The sequence below is a fragment of the Parasteatoda tepidariorum genome, chromosome 12 (assembly GCF_982258835.1).
Source record: "Parasteatoda tepidariorum strain Cologne lab strain chromosome 12, Ptep-v5.0, whole genome shotgun sequence".
Lineage (NCBI taxonomy): Eukaryota > Metazoa > Arthropoda > Arachnida > Araneae > Theridiidae > Parasteatoda > Parasteatoda tepidariorum.
In genome coordinates, this window is record NC_141766.1 from 59,639,170 (window position 1) to 59,651,956 (window position 12,787).

The window sequence follows — 12,787 nt, forward strand, 5'->3', positions numbered from 1 at the left end:
CGTCGATCTTTTTTTCTTTTTTTTATGGCAATTGCTACTACGGATTTCATGATTTTTAATTTTTTTTTTAGTATGATGATTATTTACAAAATGCGAAGAAGAAAATATTCCCCCCCCCCTCCAACAAAATGAGAGCCCATGTTATTAGAATAAAAGATTTTTACACGTTAAATATAATTGTTTTGTAAACACAGTGCTTTTGTTATTTTAAAGTAGTAACACTTAAAGTACCTTGCGGAAGAGTTTTGTCGCTAATAGCTCGAAAAAATTCTGCCACAGGGCACATTGCAATGTTACAGACTATTGTTAATTAATTAATTAATAGCTTTAATTGATTTTCTATTGTTTGCACTTTATCTGAAGCATCTTAAAATGAGATTTTAAATACATTATAAATCAACCGTCAGATCGCGGAATAACAATTTCTAGCTCATTAAAATAACAAACATTTTGTGTCTCTCAAAATTTTTTTCTTCTGAACATTCTCATACCTAAAAAAAAATTATGGTCGGTTACTTTTACTGACAATGTTTTTATCTTATATTGAATGTCATTATGCTAAGCTAGTAAATTGATTATGTTTTCTCTATAAGCGTCATTAGAAATAAATGATTTTTTTCCCATTTTTATAGTAACTTACTTTCAACCCATTATATTTGTTCAGTTCTTTATTTTAAGGTTTGAAAAATGTATGTTATTATCTTCGTAAAAAGTTAACCCAACATAAAAAGGACCGGATAATCACGCAGTGTTTGACTTCATTAAAATTATAAAAACAAAACAAAAAATATGATTAAAAATTTTTGAAAGGGGATTAAATGAAAGCTTTAATAATTTCTGCTTCATTTCAGAACATTTTTACTACTTTATTTATTTATTTGTGTTTACACACTTAATTATTTTCTGTGACATACATAAATAATTTCAAAAGCCTTCCTCTCAACTAATTTTGATTCAGTAGCGAAAACACTATAGATATTACAAATTACTTATCAGAGCCGTCAGTGGATAGAGCCTTTCAATTAGGTGAACCGGTTTCTAATACGAATTCCGGCTTACAGTGCTGACGTGAAATATCCTGAGTGGTAGACGGATCATGGGTTTGAGTTCCCTTGCCGTCAGGCTAACCGTGAGAGGTTATCGTGGTCTTCCTCTCCATGTAGCACAAATGCGGGTTAGTTCCATCAAAAAGTCTTCTACAAAGGCAAATTTCTCCCAATACTTGATCCAGAAGTTCCCTTGTCTTCTGGACTAGGGTTAAAAATTTCTACGTCGTTGAACATTAGTAGTCGTAAACCCAAAAATTGGGTCGGCTGTTCAACGACGGTTATAAAATAAACTAACCCAGCCATTTCAATAATGAAATAATAAATTTGACGAAAAGCGGAACTAGATTTTGATATCTAGTTGTGGAGACTTAATATAACGATTAGTGGTACGCTTGCGTTGAAATAGCCGCTGTTTTAATCAGAAAAGAATCATTTATTTCCGATCTTTATGAAATAGTTGTATAAATTTAGAATGTGTGTGTAAAAGTTTTTGAAAGAAAATAAATTAAAAAAGGTCTATAATTGGATTTTAACAATTGATTCTCACTTCCCTTTTTGCGATTTTTCGTGCTATTCAACTGAGCGGACAGATTGATTTTTGACGTTCTCTTTTTTTATCTTCGCCATATACAGCTTTCGTGGACTAGATTTGAAGGTGTCTCTCATTTTTCTTAACTTGACAATCCATTTTAATAATCGAGTTAATTTATTAACATAAATTGATTAATTTATTAACATAAATTGATTAATTTATAAACATAATTTATTAACGTAATTATTAACATAAATTGATTGAAAAAAACATTTTCTTTTGAATGATCTAAAACAGGGGTTTCCAACTGGCGGCCCGGGGGCGGCATCCGGCCCGCGAATCCTTTTTTTGTGGCCCGCGAACTAAAATATATAAGTTATCATTTTTTTGCGGACAATTTTCGTAAAAATTCTATATGGGTTTAAAATACTTTTCTCGTTAATAAAAACCTAATTTCTTCGTTTCTGTGAAATTTAACATACCAACGGTGCAAAGAAATTTATTTTTTAGGTTTTGCATCCAGGAAAATATTTATTCAAATACAAAAATAATCGTGTATGATGCTCTTTTTTATTTATTTATTTTTTTTTTTTTTTTTTTTTTTTTTTTTTTTTTTGTGATTATAATTTAGCATGTGCGTATCAAAAATTTTCTCGAAGAAATTCTCCGATTTAACTTTTTGAAACCACTCATTTTGGACGAAAATATTTACCCACACATTTGTAAATTTTAAATTTAAAATGTACATATCGATTCTCTGGTGGTTGCAGCAGACAAACCTCAATTTTCTCATTGAATATTTTGTGTGCTACTATGTAAGTTTTAATACCTTAACAATTAGATATCTGCTGCATATTAATTATTTAATACATAGGTGCACATTAAAGTTATTGTAGCCCGAACTTTTATTATTTACTTATGTCTTTAAAATTATTATTAATAACAATTAAATATTTTTAAAAATCTACTTCTTATTTTAATTTGTAATTCAATACTTTTGTTTACTGACAGTAATATTTAATGTTTCTTCAAACATAAAAGAGTCCTACAAAAAAGTTTGATAAAGTTGCGGCCCGCCATTTGATTTGTGTGTTTAATTGTGGCCCCCGGCCTCATGTAAGTTGGAAACCCCTGATCTAAAACATTTGGAAAATGTTAATGAATGTTTATAAAAGAATGTCAATCCAATGTCTATCATGGGACAAACTTGGATGAGTGGTTTCGTGTGAATTTTTGTATAGGAATGACGTGTTAAAGCACGAACGATAGGAAAAATGTGTGCATTTTTGCAGTAACACAGTATTCACAATAATTGCGACCACTAACAGTAGTATGAAGTACAGCTGGGATTGACTGACAGCTTTATGGACGATAGTAAGCCGAAGAATGTCATTCGCGAGTGTGATTTCGTGATTCGTACGTATAGTAAAACTAGGCTTTTTAATATTTATTACGAATATGATACAATATTAAATTTATTACGAATATGATTCGCAATAAATTTAATATTTATTACGAATATGAACAAAGAATATGGTAACTAATTTTTCCTTCCTTCATATTTTTATCCATCACTTTTGAGCCTACATTCCTATACGAAATATCCTCCAATTTTGTCCCATGATCGTAGAATCACCCTTTTTTATGCAGGATGCCCCGTAAATGTTGCATCTAGAGAATGTAAGGCACATTGTAAGGATTAAAAATTGCGTAGGAACTCGGAAACATCGTCGAACGCTGCTAGGGACACTTCTCTAACTATTAACTGTTTCTTCATGCACTTTTGAACAGTAAAACCCTAAATTGTCTTCATTTTATGTCTTATTATGTTTATTACTAATAAATACTTTCTAATTAATTCAGTATTGTAATTTAATGATTTGGTGAGTAATCCTAAAATCAATGCCGGATATTTTCTGTAAATGAAAGTTCATAATAGACAACATTTATGGCAACATAAAAGGCAACATTTATGGGATACCCTAAAAAAAGAGTTTTTATAAAAGTTCGTCAAAAGCGAAGGATTATTTAAATGTTTTTGTTACAAGGGCCAGGTGGCCAAAAGTGAAAAGTCTTGTGGCTGCACTCGAGAAATCTACTGAAATAAATTCCATACCAGAAAGGTGAGATTCACTTTAATTGTACTAATATAGGGATATTATTAATAAAGGCTTCTTTCAAATATGAACAAAATATTTTATTTTTAAACTTATGACATTAAAACCCTGTAAAAAAAAAAAAAAAAAGAAACACTGATGTAAAAGATCTGAAATTTCAAAAGTATGTTCCTAAAACAATAGAAATTTTTTAGTCGTCGTTACAAAAAAACTTCAAATCGCACCGATAGATGACTCTATATGCGTAGTAAAGACGATCTTGAGATAAGTGCACTGAGGTGTGAAAAACCTTTCTTTTTCTCAAAGCCCCTGCCATTGACGTTATTCTTAGTTACTGTTTAACTTGCAGCGCCATCTATCAATGCGATTTCACTTATTTTTATCACACTCAAAAAAATTGTCATTGCTTCGGGCTATAATATTGATAATAATTATTAATATTGATATATCAGTTCTTTTGGACTAGTGGTTCTTTTCTTCCTGAGTTTTAATATCAGAATTTTTTTGAAAAAAAAAATCACCCTTTACATTACTAAAAGTTCAAATGAGATTTTATGAAAAATAGAATTATTTTTTACAAATAAGATAGCTTCTTTCTTCTTTTTTTTTTTTTTTTTTGGTTCGGTTTATATCGTAATTACTTAATTACAGCAATCATTTGGTCGGCATTTCGAATTATATTCTGTACTATTTTTTACAGTTAGTTCTTTTTCGTTCTAGGATACATTTTTGATTGAATGTTTTTCAGAAGAAAAAAAATTACTTACTTGGAGTGTTTTAACCAAAGAAGAGAACGATTATTTCATTTGAAACACTTACTCTTAATAATTGTTTCAAATAAAAGTTATCTTTAGTTTTTCATTTTCATAATATCTTTTTTTTTAAATCAATATAAAACTATTTGATTAAATTTTTATTTGTAAAAATTTTGATATATTATTATTAATATTTTTTTTTTTTTAAGAATTGTTCAGACAACTATTTTAGTTTGAGGACGATCATTTGAAGCACTTTATATTTTCCTTATCAAAAAGGAAATTTTATATTTTGTGAAAAATACGAATTGTTCACATCGTAACGGTATTTAAAATGATGTTAGTGCGAGCAAAATAATTTCTTCCTATTTATAAATTGAAAGGAACACCTTTTCAAAAACCATTCACAACTATTGCTATTCATACTAATAAATATTACATTCTTATGGATATTAGATCTAACCAGATATTACGATTATAATAAACAAATAATTATTTGTTCTGACATTGCTTTCAAGTTACGCTTGTTCAGAAAATAATTTAAAAAGTTTTTCAGCATCGAAACAATATGAAATAAAATAGGCGCATTTTTTAAAATAAAAATTAAAACAAATGAATTTTAATCTACTGGGATCCAGCATATAATATACTGAACAACATTAAAAAAAATATAATCACTTAAGAAAGATTATTTAAAAATAGGTTTTCTGTTTAAATACTTTCAAATAGTGATTGTCTATGAAAAAATATAATTGGTTTTACCCTCGTAGCTCGAAATTTTAAAATACTATGAAAAATTATAAGAAAGAAAAAAGATCCATTAGGACTGCTTTATGGCATATAAATGTCTCATAGGTGAAATTCTGGCTCGAAATACTTACTTTAAAAATGAACACAGCTCGAAATATGTATTTCCAAAAATAGACACAGTTCAAAATGTGTGTTTAAGAAAATAGATATAGCATTTGATTTCATTTTTAACTTTTTTTAAAGAGTCACGTTTTTTTTAAAAATAAACTGATAAATCCAACGTTTTATTGAATTAGCTTTTTTTCAGAAAAAATATTTCAAAACTTAAAAATTTTTTTTACTAGGTTGCCGCGTATGCAATAAATTTATAACGTAATAATGTAAATTTATAACGTTGTAGGAATTAAGAGTTCTAAAAACTCACTTTATAGTTTAGAATTCACCTGAAAAGTTACATTTGTAATATACCTAAACAACCCGAAGACCGGGACCGTACAATGATTATTCTTAGTGTTTAAATTAGTAACGAAATGTCGTTATTCTTCGTTAGCTTGTGAAATTTGGGTCCAAAACTTGATAGGTTTAAAACTCTTTTGCTGTATCACATGCTTTTTGAGCAGTGTTCAGATTTAAAAACTCTTATTGTCTGTGTCTTATGAAGTTTATTTCATAACCAAAAGCGAAGTCAAGCATCACTGGCTGCAATCAGTAAGCGGTTGGGTGACCACTTTGTACCACCTACGTAGGGACCGAGGGTACGCTGTATCTGTCCTCGCTAAACTGTTCTGCCGTAAAATGCTCGACTTTGTGCGCAGGTCGTCGGGCTACCAAAGTTGAGGAGCCATCCCCTCTGCAGAGGATCAAAATGGTGATAGCATGTCTTCGGATCATCCTAGAGGTTGTTTCCCAAACCGTCGCCAATAGCCCATTGTGCAGGTCTAGTGCGATGTAAATAAAATACCTACTTACCTACCTCAGAACCAAAGTCAAAGTAATACGCTACAAAATATTCTATAATAAATAGTTGTTGTAGTTGTAGTTCATTTACGTCGCACTAGAGCTGCACAATGGGCTATTGGCGACGGTCTGGGACACATCCCCGAGGATCATCCGAAGACATACCATCACAATTTTGATCCTCTGCAGAGGGGATGGCACCCCCGCTTCGGTATCCTGACGACCTGCACGCGAAGTCGAAGTTCAGGAAGGAGTTTACGGTAGAACAGTTTAACGAGGACCGCACACCCTCAGTCCCTACGCAGACTGATGGAAGTGACCACAGCCAGTGATCTACTGGGTATCGTGTTTTAACGATAAGTCTGCTGTGAGATCCTATAATATGTAAAAAGGGATAAAAATTTTGTTACTGTAGATGTAATAATAAAAATAATTTTAAAAAATAATTTAAATTTTATCTATTAAATTTTAACAAAAACTACTTTTTATCGCAATTAAGGGTTTATTTTCCGCTTTTCTAGGTAAAAATTACATTTTATGCCATTATTTAAAGCCTGAAAAGAAATAAACGATTTATTTCTATCTGATTTCATAATTTTTCATTGAAATTGACTTATATTTTTGTTAATAATTTAAAAATTACAATATGGATTTCGACGTCTAACTCTTCCCCTGATTAGTCATTTGATTTCCATAAATTCGATCCTTTTGTCACGTGCCATTGCTGTTTCTTAGTTGTTTCAGCAGGGAACTTTTATTTATCTTAATTTCATGTTTTTTAATGATTAATGTCGGCATTGGTTCCGTGTTCAATTTTTAAATCTAATTTAAAGATTTGGCGATCTTGTCACCGATACGCAAAATTTTAAAACTTATAGAAACTATGCAAAACTTAAAAACTATATAACTCTCAAATTTCGTGTTTTGGCATTTAAAATTACATTTCTTAAAATGGGGTAAAAAATTACAAAACCTCAAAATTTTTTGAACAGTTATTAAATGTTAAAAAAATAATAAATAATTATTAAAAACTATTTTTTGCATCGAATAATCTTGGGATAACATTATTCGTTTAAAAGGTTCTCGAGATATAGTGGAATGTGTTAAAATAACAGATTTCCCATGTCCTATTATTAGAAGATTCTATGCAAAATTATAATTATCAGGTGTACTCAGATGCAATTGTTTACACAGCATTGTAATGCAATACGTTCAAAATAAATACAAATAGGAACAAAATCTACAGAATAAAAGCTGGTAATTAAGATTTTACATAGAATCTTATTGTATATCATGCAGTGAAGTCTGATTTCAACTTCAAATATTAATTAGCATATATCAGACTGTTCACTAGATCAAAATTTATTCAGGTGTTTATAATGTGATAGAATGCTCTCAGAATCCTAGCGTTGGCTGATCTTCTACTCTCACACCGAACACAATGCTGACATAAATTAATATCCTCAAGTGGGTAGACTCCCGTTACTTGGGAAAGTTTTGTGGTTTTGCTCTCCACGAAACCCGGATTAGTTCCTCCACAAGGGTTAATTTGTCCCAATCCTAAATTTAGGAACTTCCTTGCCTGTTAGATTGATATCAAAATTATAAAGCTATAGAGTTGAACATTGATAGTCTCAGAATTGGACCGGTTGTTCAACGCGAGTTATAATTCTAAATACACTCTATAACAAAAAACTCGACGCACCAAGAAGGAGTTGTCCGATTGAAACGAAAATTGATGGATAGGAAGACAATGTACAGAATAGTAAATGATTAAAATTTCAGGACAATTGAATGATTTATTGCAGAGCTACAGTAACAAGTTCAATAAGGTGTTGACCCGCCTCTAGCCTGGATACAAGCTGCCACACGGCGTGGCATAGACCGATAAAGCTCCCGGATGGTCTCTTGCGGTATTTCCTGCCGAATTCGATCCAATTGTCGAACGAGGTCATCAACATTCCGTGCCAGATGCAATCGCCTTCCCATCATATTCCAGACATGCTCGATGGGAGAGAGATCTGGCGATCTGGCAGGTCAAGGAAGAGTTTGACAAGCCTGCAGACAAATCATAGCAACACGTGCCGTATGTGGTCTGGCATTGTCTTGCTGAAAAACCAGTCCAGGTCGCTGCAAAAGGAATGGTAGCAAAACAGGTCTTAGGATGTCGTCGACGTACCGCCGTGCAATAAGTGTACCTCTAATGACGACCAAAGGGGTCCGGCTGTCAAAGGAAATGGCACCCCAGAAATGCCTTGTTGAGGGCCGGTGTGGCGTGCAATAGTGAAGGTAGGATCCTCCCTCTGCCCTGTGCGTCTCCAAACACGTCTTCGATGATCGTCAGGACACAGTTGGAAGCGGGATTCGTCACTAAAGACTATACGTCCCCAGTCGGCATCATTCCAGCCTGATCGAGCGTCGATTTTGCGCGTCTTAGTGCGTTCTTGGTGCGTCGATTTTTTTGTTATAGAGTGTATATACAGTAAAAACAATACAGCTGTATAGTATCTCCTGATAATTATAATTTTACATAGAATCTTATAGTGCGTCTAATAATATGAGACTGTATATAGAGAGGTTAATGCCATTTTCAGCTGAGTTTTTTAAACAAATATTTTGAAACGTGTGCAGGATTTTGTCCATTACAGCAGTGTCCATTTTCTTAAAAACGCATTTCGAGCTGTGTTCAGAATAAAAAAAACTCACAAACGAGTTGTCATGGTTGTCATACTGGTTAGAAATTTTTTTTTGTTGGATGAACATAGTAAATAAAAGCTACTTAAGAGAATAGTAAGATTCTTTGATTTGAGGAATTCTGTATCAAACTGTGATCAAATTAAGAGGTATGCAAAATCATAATACTTGCTTATATAGCATTACAGCCCGCTATGAGCCTTGGCCTGTCGAACAATATCGTTTTATCTGTTCTTATTTTTAGCTTTCCAGTTTTTTACCTTGATTGCGATTTGATATATCGCCCAAACATCTCTTTATCTTCCTCTTGGCCTCGAAATCCAATTCATACATTTTCTTTTATCTATCTTTCAATCATAATAAATACTACAGTTTCATGCATTAAAATACAAAAATCCTTAACCCTTCCGGGTGCAACGCGAATTCTTATTTGAATTCGCGTTGATAGATTTTTTACAGTGTTTATTGAACATTAATTTACTCATTTTATTGTTTTTTTTTAAATTTTTTTATTAATAGAAGTGTTTGGTGGAAAAAAACAATGGATGTTTCTTCCTCAGACATTCCATTTTCTTAACTGCTCAAAAAATTAAGTTATTTAATGAAATGTTAAAAGTTTTTACTTTCGCATACGAAATCAAAAAAAATAAATAATAAATAAATAAAAGCAATATTTAATTATGCATTTAGTAGAGAAGCCGAATGAGTCGCAACGACAACAATGTCAACAATCTTTGATTAATGTTTTTTGAATAATTTTCTTTTGAACGAAATTTAGTTTCATAAAATGACATGAAAAATATTTTGGGAATTTTTAAACAGTTAAATGAAGCTAAATTCTTATATTTATTCAAGTGTAAAAAATTTTTTTTTTCTTTTAGAAGGTCAAAGCATTGGTGATTTGTAAGATTCTTTTGATTAAGTATACAAATGGCTACTGAAATACGTAGGTTTTTTTTTCGTTACCAATTTTCGTAAAGATTAAATAAAAAAATACATGTTTAAAAAAACATATTTTTTTAATTCAAAATGCTAAAAAGAAATCCTAACACTTAAACAAGAAAGTGAAAAAACCTTCGTAAGTTGAAGATGGAACTCCGGGTGCAGCAGACTCAAAGAATATTCTTTGCTAAGTAATGTTTTTGGTTGTTATTCTAAACAATTAGGTTTAATGTCTTAAGGCATCTTTTCAACAAAATAATTGTATAATTTTTATTTTTAGTGAGTGAGAGAGAAATTTTCAGAAGTGAGGTTATTTTTGTTTTCGATGTCTACACTGGAAAAAAAAATCCCATAAAATTCACGATTTTAAACTGGTAGCTGAGCTGGTTGCTCAAAACCGTAATACTTAGGAAGAAAACCAGTAGCCTCAAGAACATGCAAGAACAAGTTTTTTCTGTAAAAGTTACAAAGTAAAACCTTTGTCACAATTGTTCTTTTTTTTTTTTTTTTTTTTTTTTTGCACAATCGAAGTACAAAGTTTTTTCGAAAAAAATCCGTAGTCGAAATCGTTTTTTACGAGAAAAAACTTTTGTCGAAAATAATATATATCAGATCAGATAATAAATATTTTATGCCGACAATGTGATAGTTGAGAGCAAAGAGCAGATTTCGTATCAATCAGTCATCGCTGGGATTCGAACTCAAGTATCTCGTTGAGAAGCTCTGTCTCCGGAGATAATTGTCGACAATGTCAATCGAGTCTTCTAGAGCAAATACAGGATGCGGTAAGGTTCGACATTGCGGCTTACCCTTATGATGCTCTGTTATACCTTGTTCCATAGTTTCTGTAGAAACACCGCTAAATCAACTGGAGGCTGTCCAACTTGCTGTTTTAAGTGGTGCTATATATGCTCGTTCGGTGTTAAATTTGGAGATGGAGCAGGCCATGGAAAGTTGGTAATTCGGTGAAGGCATTTCTGTGGCACACAGTGTGTGACCGAGCATTACTTGTTGAAAAACAGCATCTGGAAGCCTTTTCATGAGTGGCAATTTCATGTGACCCTATGGTCAGAAGTGGCTCATATAATCATGGTTGGGTAACATAATCCTCTGGAAATCAAGTAGGTTTTGATGTTTTAGGTTCCGACTATCTCAGTAGTAATTTGTTTGATTTTTTCTTGCCTTAAGTATTCATTTGTGAAACCTAATGAGTAACGGTTTCTGTTTAAAAGGGGCTCATTAGAAAAGAGCTAGTGTATTAAAATCGTCAATTATTGAAAGCTTAGGAATCTGACAACTAACTGTGTTACAAAATTGCGTTTTAAATAAAATTTGTTTAGGATTATATCAATTCTATTCTGTTCATAAGGAGTACCCACAAAAGTAAAAATCAAGTGACAAAATTAAACAATTTCATTATTGTTTTTTGCTACAGAAAAATCTTAACATTCTCAGCTAAAAATGAACTGCAGTTTTTCTATATAATTGAAGTATTTAAGTTATTCGACAATCAACTGTAGCTTTTCTGTTGCACAATAAATACTTTGCAGTTTATTTGAAGTAATTTTTCAGAAATTTATTTTAAAAAAAACTTATAGCTAATGACTACAAATTAATTGTAGTTCATATGAACTCACTTTAAAATCATGAATTTGAAAAATAATAAAACTTTAAATCCGTAAACCTTTTAATGCAGTAAAGTTAAGGTAATTATACAGTCATTGTTTCAGAAGTATATTTTCTAATGTATCAACAGAAAAACTGTGTAAAAATGAAAGAGATTTATGACAATCAAGCATGTCCCCGTTATTATTTATTTTTTTCAAAAGTTTTCGTTTTCTTGGTGATTTTTATAAAGATTCTAGATGAATATATTAAAGACAGATGTTAATAAAATAATAATAGGCCTAATTATTTTTTAATTTTGAAGCATAATCATCAACTTCGGTTGTTACATTAGAAAAAAGGAAAAATATAAAAATTTATACTGCATTCATTCACGACACACTCTCTTATTGTTTATAATAATTTAAAATGCTCGCGATAAATACTAAAATAAATAAGCAATAAAAATAACTTTTATATTTGTGCACAAATTTAATTATAAAATCGTAATTTAAAGAAAATTATTTTGCTGTCTTTAATAACTATTCGGTACATGCCAGTAAAAATATTTGCAATTTTAGAAAATTTATTAAACAATTTACATTTAATTTCCATTAATTATTTTAACCAATTATTTATTTTGAAAGGGATAAAAAAAATTTTTAATTGTCATTGTTTCACAATAAGTCAAAACTATAATAGAAGGAAGGGATTTAGGCTGATTCAAGAAAAGCTCATTGTTCATTATAGAAATTTTTCAATGTAATTTGTATTTTATGTTTTTGTTGAAGAACGAGGGTATAAACGATCATAAAATAAACAGTTTAATAATGCTCAAGCAATAGAATTATTCATGGTGTTTACTAATAAGTTTTAAAGTTCATGATCTTATAAACTGACAGACCATTATTTATAAGACTATATAAAAACTGTAACTCAGAGTAAAATACTATTGCATGCATTATTTCATTTTAAAATAATTTGTTTCGGAAATGCTTTTCTAATAAATTTATTTTATATTATTTACGTATAATTGAGAATGCTATAAGTTAAATCAGAACTATAATAAAGAAGCTAAATATTTAAAACGAGATTTATTTGGAAAAAAATTCCTTTGATGAGAAAAACAAATCCGCCCTAAAAACCTCAAAACAACTTTTGGATAATTTAAATCTTTTACCGATTACAAAATTACTCGAATCATTCAATTTTGGAAGACAAAATTTTAAAATATATAAATGTTTTATTTTATGAAATTAATTGTTTTACAAATTGTTATTATTAATTATTATATTAAAGGAGTTGACAATATTACACATATTTTATCATATCCTATAATTTTATTATGTTGATTATAATAAAATTAATCTACAAAAATGAATAGAA

The 12,787-nt window shown here is 30.5% G+C and overlaps 1 protein-coding gene across 4 annotated transcripts in view; it reads left to right on the top strand.

The window, feature by feature from the left end:
* The window catches only part of LOC107449376 (3',5'-cyclic-AMP phosphodiesterase 4C), a 174,426-nt gene that overhangs the window by 62,620 nt on the left and 99,019 nt on the right, over window positions 1–12,787 (top strand). The window lies entirely within an intron of this gene.